Source organism: Rhinopithecus roxellana, chromosome 12 (genome assembly GCF_007565055.1).
Source record: "Rhinopithecus roxellana isolate Shanxi Qingling chromosome 12, ASM756505v1, whole genome shotgun sequence".
In the NCBI taxonomy this organism is placed as follows: Eukaryota; Metazoa; Chordata; class Mammalia; order Primates; family Cercopithecidae; genus Rhinopithecus; species Rhinopithecus roxellana.
Window position 1 is genome coordinate 127,128,300 of NC_044560.1, and position 6,907 is coordinate 127,135,206.

A 6,907-nucleotide genomic window follows, 5' to 3' on the forward strand; every position below is an offset into this window, starting at 1 on the left:
TCTCAAATACGTATGTGTGTATATATATGTATATGTGGTGTCAAAGCCCTGAGCAATTAATTCATTCAATAGCTATTCAGCAAGGACCTACGGCTGTTGCTCTCAAAGAGGGAAAAATGTCCCTGCCCTCAGAGAGTTTACATTTGAAGATGGTATTTGCACTAGAGTTGTTCTCCAGATCAGCTCTTCCCGAAGGAAACTGTCTCTATTCATGAAATCACTGTGTTCCCATGATATGAGAATCTCAGAATCCACATTGACAGGTATTCTACTGCCCTACTCACTGCTATCTCCTCTTCTCTTTCCTCTGTTCCCACCTAGGTAAATGAGAGGCCTCTGATAGCTCACCCTCTTCTCTGGGTATTCTCCCTCCTCTCTAAAATAAGGAGTTTGGGTTTGATGGATTTCCAGATCCTTCAATGTGGCCATTGATTACTGAATGGTTTGCTACTTCTTCATATGGTGAGGGTGGCAGGTGGGCACAAGGATAAACCAAGCATCTGTGAGGACCTTAGGAGATTCCCAGGTGTGTTCTCATTGAGGCTGAGGCAGTAAATTTTACTCTCTGGACACATCAACACCTTTAAGTTCCCTTCACCTCCTGCTGAGAATACATTCTGGTTCTCACCCATGTGCCTTTGTTGTTTCCTTTGCCTGGGACACTCCCCTCCATTCCTTGCCTTCCTAGCCAGTCCCTATATTACCTTTAAAACTCAGAGCAGAAGTTGCCCCCTCCCTAGCCTGCTATTTTTGCATTCAGTGCATTAAAGTATAATCTTATCATTTGAATATCTGGTTTTTCCTGCAACACTGAGAGCTCCTCAAGGACAGGGACTGTATTTTATAAGGTCGTGTCCCCAGCCCCTAGGTCAGCGCCTTGCTCATAGTAGGTGCTTAATTGGTATTAGTTAGATTAAATTGAATGTGATTTAAAGTCACGTGCTGCAGTACCCAATATCAGGAAATGGCAGAACTAGAACTTAAACCCAGGCCTGAAGACTCCAAGTCCAGCACATGTCTTCTCCCTGCAGCTGTCAGGAGAGGCGAAGAGAAGACCCACTGGCAGAGGAGGGGTGTTCAGACCAGCTGCTTTCATCAGCCTTCCACAAGGTTGGAGGAATCTGTGGGAAAGGCAGTTTGCCTGGGAGGAGTCCTCAGGGCACCCTGAGGCCTCTGTTTGTCCGTGCTGCCCATACTGTTTACTTCCCTTTTTCCCCTTCAGCTCAGCCCCTGGCTTTCTGGGGATTGAAGTCAAGCTGCACTTCCCCACTTCTGCTCCCTTTCCCCAGACCTCTGTAAATACAGTGGGAACCTGGCTTTCTGAATGAGATGGGAGGAGACAAAGAGAGCCACCCACCCCCATGCCTGTCAGTGCCCAGTTCATATTCCTGCTGCGACTGTATCTAAATTTGCAAATCGTCACCCCGTGCCCCACCATCATGTGTCATCTTTTATGCATGGCCACCTCTGCCGTGCTGCTCGGCCAGTTGCTATGCAACCAACGACAGCGCCGCGGGGGCCTGACATTAGTGAAAGCAAATTGACCAGAGGAGCCTTCATCCTGCATGCAAAGCAGCCAGAGCCTCACTCTTTGGAGAGGCTGCTGGAGCTGAGGCTGGGCCACCTCTTTCTATGGGGGCCAGACCCTTTGGCCACAGCCTCCCCAGCCTAAGCTACAGACACTGGGAAGCCTTAGTCCTCCTACTTCTGGAAAAGGCTGAAATCTGACCAGTGACAAGAGTTGCTTCCAAAGGGAAGTGTGGGCAAATGCATCTTCAGGCTCTAAAAATCTGACCCTCCAGTGTGATGGACATTAGCTCCTGCAGCAAAAGGGTTATTATTCATTGAGCACTTACTATGGGCTGGGCACAATGTTTGGCACAAGAACAGTACAATGCAAAAAGCTCTAACTTCCTGGATCCCAGCCCAGTTCCACCATTACTCAGCTGTGTGTTGTGCATGCAAATTATTTATCAGGACACAGCCAGTCACTGAAGGCTGTCCCTAGACATCTTGGAAAGCGATAAAAGGCTGGATAATGGGGAGGGGGAAGGAAGCCAGTACAGCAGCAGGAGTGAGAAGATTAGAGAAAGGAAGGAAGGGAGGATACTGCCTTGTACTCCTAGTATTGGAGGCCTCTAAGCCTCCTGTTGGGAAGAACAGAGGAAATTAGAAGCTGGTAGTTCTGGTCTCCCCTTCTGCACAACCCGCCATGGCCCCCACTCCCAGGTATGTGACCTACAGTTTCCCAGTGGTCACACTATGCAAGTTGTGCTGGAAAGAACAAGGCTTTGGAATTCATTTGAGCTGACCTCAAATCCTGGTGCTCACCCTTCCTAGCTGTGTGACTATATTCATTTACTTGTTTTTTAAAATTTTAGCTTCTCAGTCTGTACAATGGGCATGATGATACCTACCTTCACAGGGTTAAATGGCTGCCATATGTAAAGCACCTAACAGAAAATCAGTAAATGCTACTTCTCTCCCTCAAACTTCAATGGCTCCCAATTTTCAGAAGAACAAATCTGCTTCCTTAGCCTGACATTGTTCCCACCCACCTCCCCAGCCTTGCCCTCCTGACTCCCTGTACCTCTGCACCTCTGCACCTTTCCTCTGGTGCAGCTTCTCCCTAAAAGCCCTTCCCCTTGCTCTTCGTTTTCTAAAATGTAGTCCACCTCTAAGGACTATAAAACAAATTAAAATTAATTTCAGTAAGGAACCCTGCCCACCAGGCCATCCCCCAATCCACCTGCCAGTGGGAAAATTCTTGGAGCAGGGAACGAAGAAAAGACTCTCCTTTCTTGGGTGGTGAGTTTGAGAAGGTATCTCTCAAAGCTCAGTCTCCCATTGAGGAATGTTGTTCTGTGGCTCCTGTACCCTGAGGACTACATCTCACCCTGAGGATGGGCATGGAGCAACCTCACAAAACATAGCTCAGGGACTTACCAGACACCCAGCATTGTTCTAGGTGCCATAATACCACTGTGGTTTTGTCCAGGGTTTAACACTCACAACCACTAATTCACAATTGCTCATTAACATACCAACATAATCTTTACTTTTCATTCAAATCAGTGAGGTAGACATTACCCCCACTTACTGAGGAAGAATGGAGGCTCAGAGAGGAAAGGCGACATGTACAAGATCATATAGTGGGTGGGTGGTGGTCAAACTGGGGCAGGTATGCAGTTCTACGTGAAAATGGGCTATGTGGCTGTAATGTACGGACTTTGTCTACATCATCAGTTATCATTAACACATCAGACTGGTTTGCCCATTTAAAAAAACTCACAAGTTGAAACACAAAGCCACTTACTTGTTTCTTGTAAAAACAAAAAACCTTTACCAAACCCAGAGAGAAGCAGCATGGGGAGTGCAAAGGGCACCAGCTCAGGTGGATGACCCTGGGCAAGTGACTCCATTCTCCTGAGCCAGGGGTTCCTCTCTCTGAAATGGAAGGCAAAGTTACCTACTACATCCTCAGGTCTATTTTGAAGGGCAAAAATGATACAGACAAAGAAAGTGCTCAAGTATGGAGTTTTGATAGGTATTAGTATACCCTTAGAAGTAGCATTCCTTCAAATCAGAAGTTCGCAACCTGTTTCTGACTGATGCTTTTCTTTAATTATTCAATGTTGAGAACTGTGTTGTTGTTTAAAAGGAGATGTGCCAATTGTATTGCCTTCATGTTGTATTGAAAAGCATTTCTTCATTATTTGGACTAATTTCCAAACAAATTAAAAACTGTTGTAGCAGTCAAGCTCTGACTGCTCCATTTATTAGATTCAGAAGATGGCAAATTCCTTAAAACACAGATATAAACAATTCTGGTAACACAATCTGATTTTATAATTAATTTTCTGCCTGGGAAGGCAAAAGTTCTCCTTCTCATGTTCTTTGTCCTCAAGTTCCCAACTGTTCTCCCACTTCTGGCAGACTCTTAATTAAGGAAAAGCAGATTCTGTTACCTGGAATTCTGCTGTGTTGCATGTAAAAAGGCAAATTTTTTCTCAAATGTGCTTTGATCACAGAGATGGCCAAGGTAGAGGCAGTCAAGAGGTTCTTCTGTGATCGGATCTTAGGAGTTCCTGTTTCTACCCTACTGCAGCCACTGTGAACACATCCTCATCAGAGTGTGGTCACTCAGCAAGCCTGTAGAGGCCCCACACTATGCCAGCCTCTGGGGGAAGATGTGTCCTGGGAGTGCTCAAGGTCTAATATGTGTGAGGCTGAGATAAGAAACACGTGAGCAACAGGTTGTTTAAATATCAAGAGAGTGGCACTCTGGGACCCTTGTGAGATGATGAGTATATTAGATGGGTCCAGATTTAGTCTATGACTAGTTCAGGGCCAAGTGTATGACTCAATCTATAGCCAGGACCAGTCCTCAGCATGGACCAAGATCAGGGCTCAGGCTGTGACCAAGATTGAGGTTCAGAGAATGATCAGGTTTAAGGTTCAGTCTGTGGCCAGAATCAGAGCTCAGGTTGAGGCCAGGATCACTCAGTCTGTGGCCAAGATTAGGACACTTAAGACCTGAGGTCCAGGACGAGACTTTGGCCAAGACCAGGCTAAACTGTAGTCAGGATCATGACTGTTTGTGATCATGGCAGTGGGATTCATGAATGACTTAGACCTAGTCTCTGCTCAAGAATTCCATAGTCTTCTCTGGAAAACATTAAATTGAAATTATTCTACCAACTATTAAGAGTTATGACAGAGGAAAACAGGAAAGAAGAACACAGGACAGTGCCTCCTTTCCAGTCTGGGGCTGGGAGGGGTGGATGTGCCAGGGAACATCTTCCAGAAAAGGTGATGTCAAAACTGTGTCCAGAAGGGCATGAGTAACTTCATTTCAACGTCCCTTTTTTGTATCATCATGTTGAGCACATGGCTTCATTCCCTTTGCAATTTTCCAATTTCCCCCAACACTCCGCACTGGATGCAAGGTGTGATTTGAGGGACACTCTTGCACTTCCTCTGGACAAGATCCTGGAGAACACATCATTTTCTTCAACCTCAGTACCTCCTATTATTTTCTGTCTACCACATAGGCATTCTGTGTAGCCCTGACACTAACTCCCAGCCACCTTTGTCTCTTGTTGGATGCACTGAATTTCTATACAGGGATCCATTTACTCCCTTGTACTACTCATCTTCATCTTGTAGCACAAAGCTATGAACATTTTCCCCATGTTTATTTATAGATCCAGTAGCTCACAGAGGAGCAGCATGGTGGAGAAAATCAGACGATGACATCAAGAAAACTAGGGGAGGTGTGTGGCCTCAGGTAAGTCACACAGCCATTCAGAGCTTTAGTTTCTTCATCTAATAAGTGAAGTTGATACCTTCTCTGCCTTTATTGTAGGATGTTTTGGAGGCCCACTGAGAGAACTGATGTAAAAGGGCCCTAAAGATGGAGAAAATTACAACAAATCACTCATGGATGGAGGCAGAACAAGTTCAGCTCAGCTTCATGGGATTGGCCAATTCTTACTGGGGTCCTAGGAGGTAGGATTCATGGTCTTCTGTGTCTGTTCACAGCCCGAGAACAGGAAAAAGGGACAGACGTGTTTCTGAGTTCCTGCACTGGGGCATGAACACAGTTTGCATTCCCGTTTATATGTCAACGTCTGTACCCATGTATACAGTTTGTATTCCCATTTATATGTCAATGTCTGTACCCCTGTATGGGTCATAGGTTGGCTTCTTCAGAGCAGACCCTGACATGGAGATTCATATGCAAGTGATTTATTAAGGAAATGTTTCTAAGAGAAACCAGTGAGGGAGTAAAGAAAGCAGAACAAGAAGGAGGAGCCAAATAAGGCTATGTTCTTAGGCAAAAGTCCAGCAGAGGGTAGATTTGAGCCTGATCCTGAAGGGGAAGTCTGAAGTGTACATCATCCCAACTCAAGGCAAGGGGGTTGGGCTTTCACTTTCCCCATTCCAACATCCAACAATCATTGTAAACTCCCAGACACCTCTGGCTGTCTGTGTTAATGGGCTAGTGCTAATTCCCAGTAGCCTAAGAGCCATTCACCAAAGAAGATCCAGGAGTGCTTTTGAAAGCACATTAAGTGAGGTGTGGGGAGTTCTGTGGAGCACCAACATTTTCTGCTAGAATGTTCCTAGGTGTGCTGATCTCCCCAGCCTCACTGGCTATCTCTTCTCAGTCTCCTTTAAGTGTTCCACTTACGAGAGAGTGGGGACGTCCTGCTTCAGAGCGGGAATCTTCATTGCGCCAGCGACTAAAAAGAGAATTAAATATGGGTGATGTTGAGAAAGGCAAGAAGATTTTTATTATGAAGTGTTCCCAGTGCCACACCATTGAAAAGGAAGGCAAGCACAAGACTGGGCCAAATCTCCACGGTCTCTTCAGGCAGAAGACAGGTCAGGCCCCTGGATACTCTTACACAGCCACCAATAAGAACAAAGGCATCACCTGGGGAGAGGATACACTGATGGAGTATTTGGAGAATCCCAAGAAGTACATCCCTAGAACAAAAATGACTTTGTCGGCATTAAGAAGAAGGAAGAAAGGGCAGACTTGATAGCTTATCTCAAAAAAGCTACTAATGAGTAATAATTGGCCACTGCCTTATTTATTACAAAACAAATGTCTCATGACTTTTTTATGTGTACCGTACTTTAATAGATCTCATACACCAGAATTCAGATTATGAATGACTGACAGAATATTTTGTTGGGCAGTCCTGATTTAAAACTAAGACTGGCTTGTGGTTAAATGAGTATGTTCAGTTTTTGAATTTTAATAGCAATTCCAATTCAGGAAATGCTATCACTGTTTACCCCTTCTAAAGATATGATTAGACTTTGTTAGTAATGTTCAACTTTTCGCAAAGATGGTGAATGTCATCTTAAAACTTACTAGAGATTGGTTTTATAT

The 6,907-nt window shown here is 45.0% G+C and overlaps 1 pseudogene; it reads left to right on the forward strand.

Moving 5' to 3' along the window:
- Positions 1 to 6,266: 6,266 nt before the first annotated feature.
- On the forward strand, positions 6,267 to 6,638 carry LOC104657161 (annotated as a pseudogene).
- Positions 6,639 to 6,907: the final 269 nt, after the last annotated feature.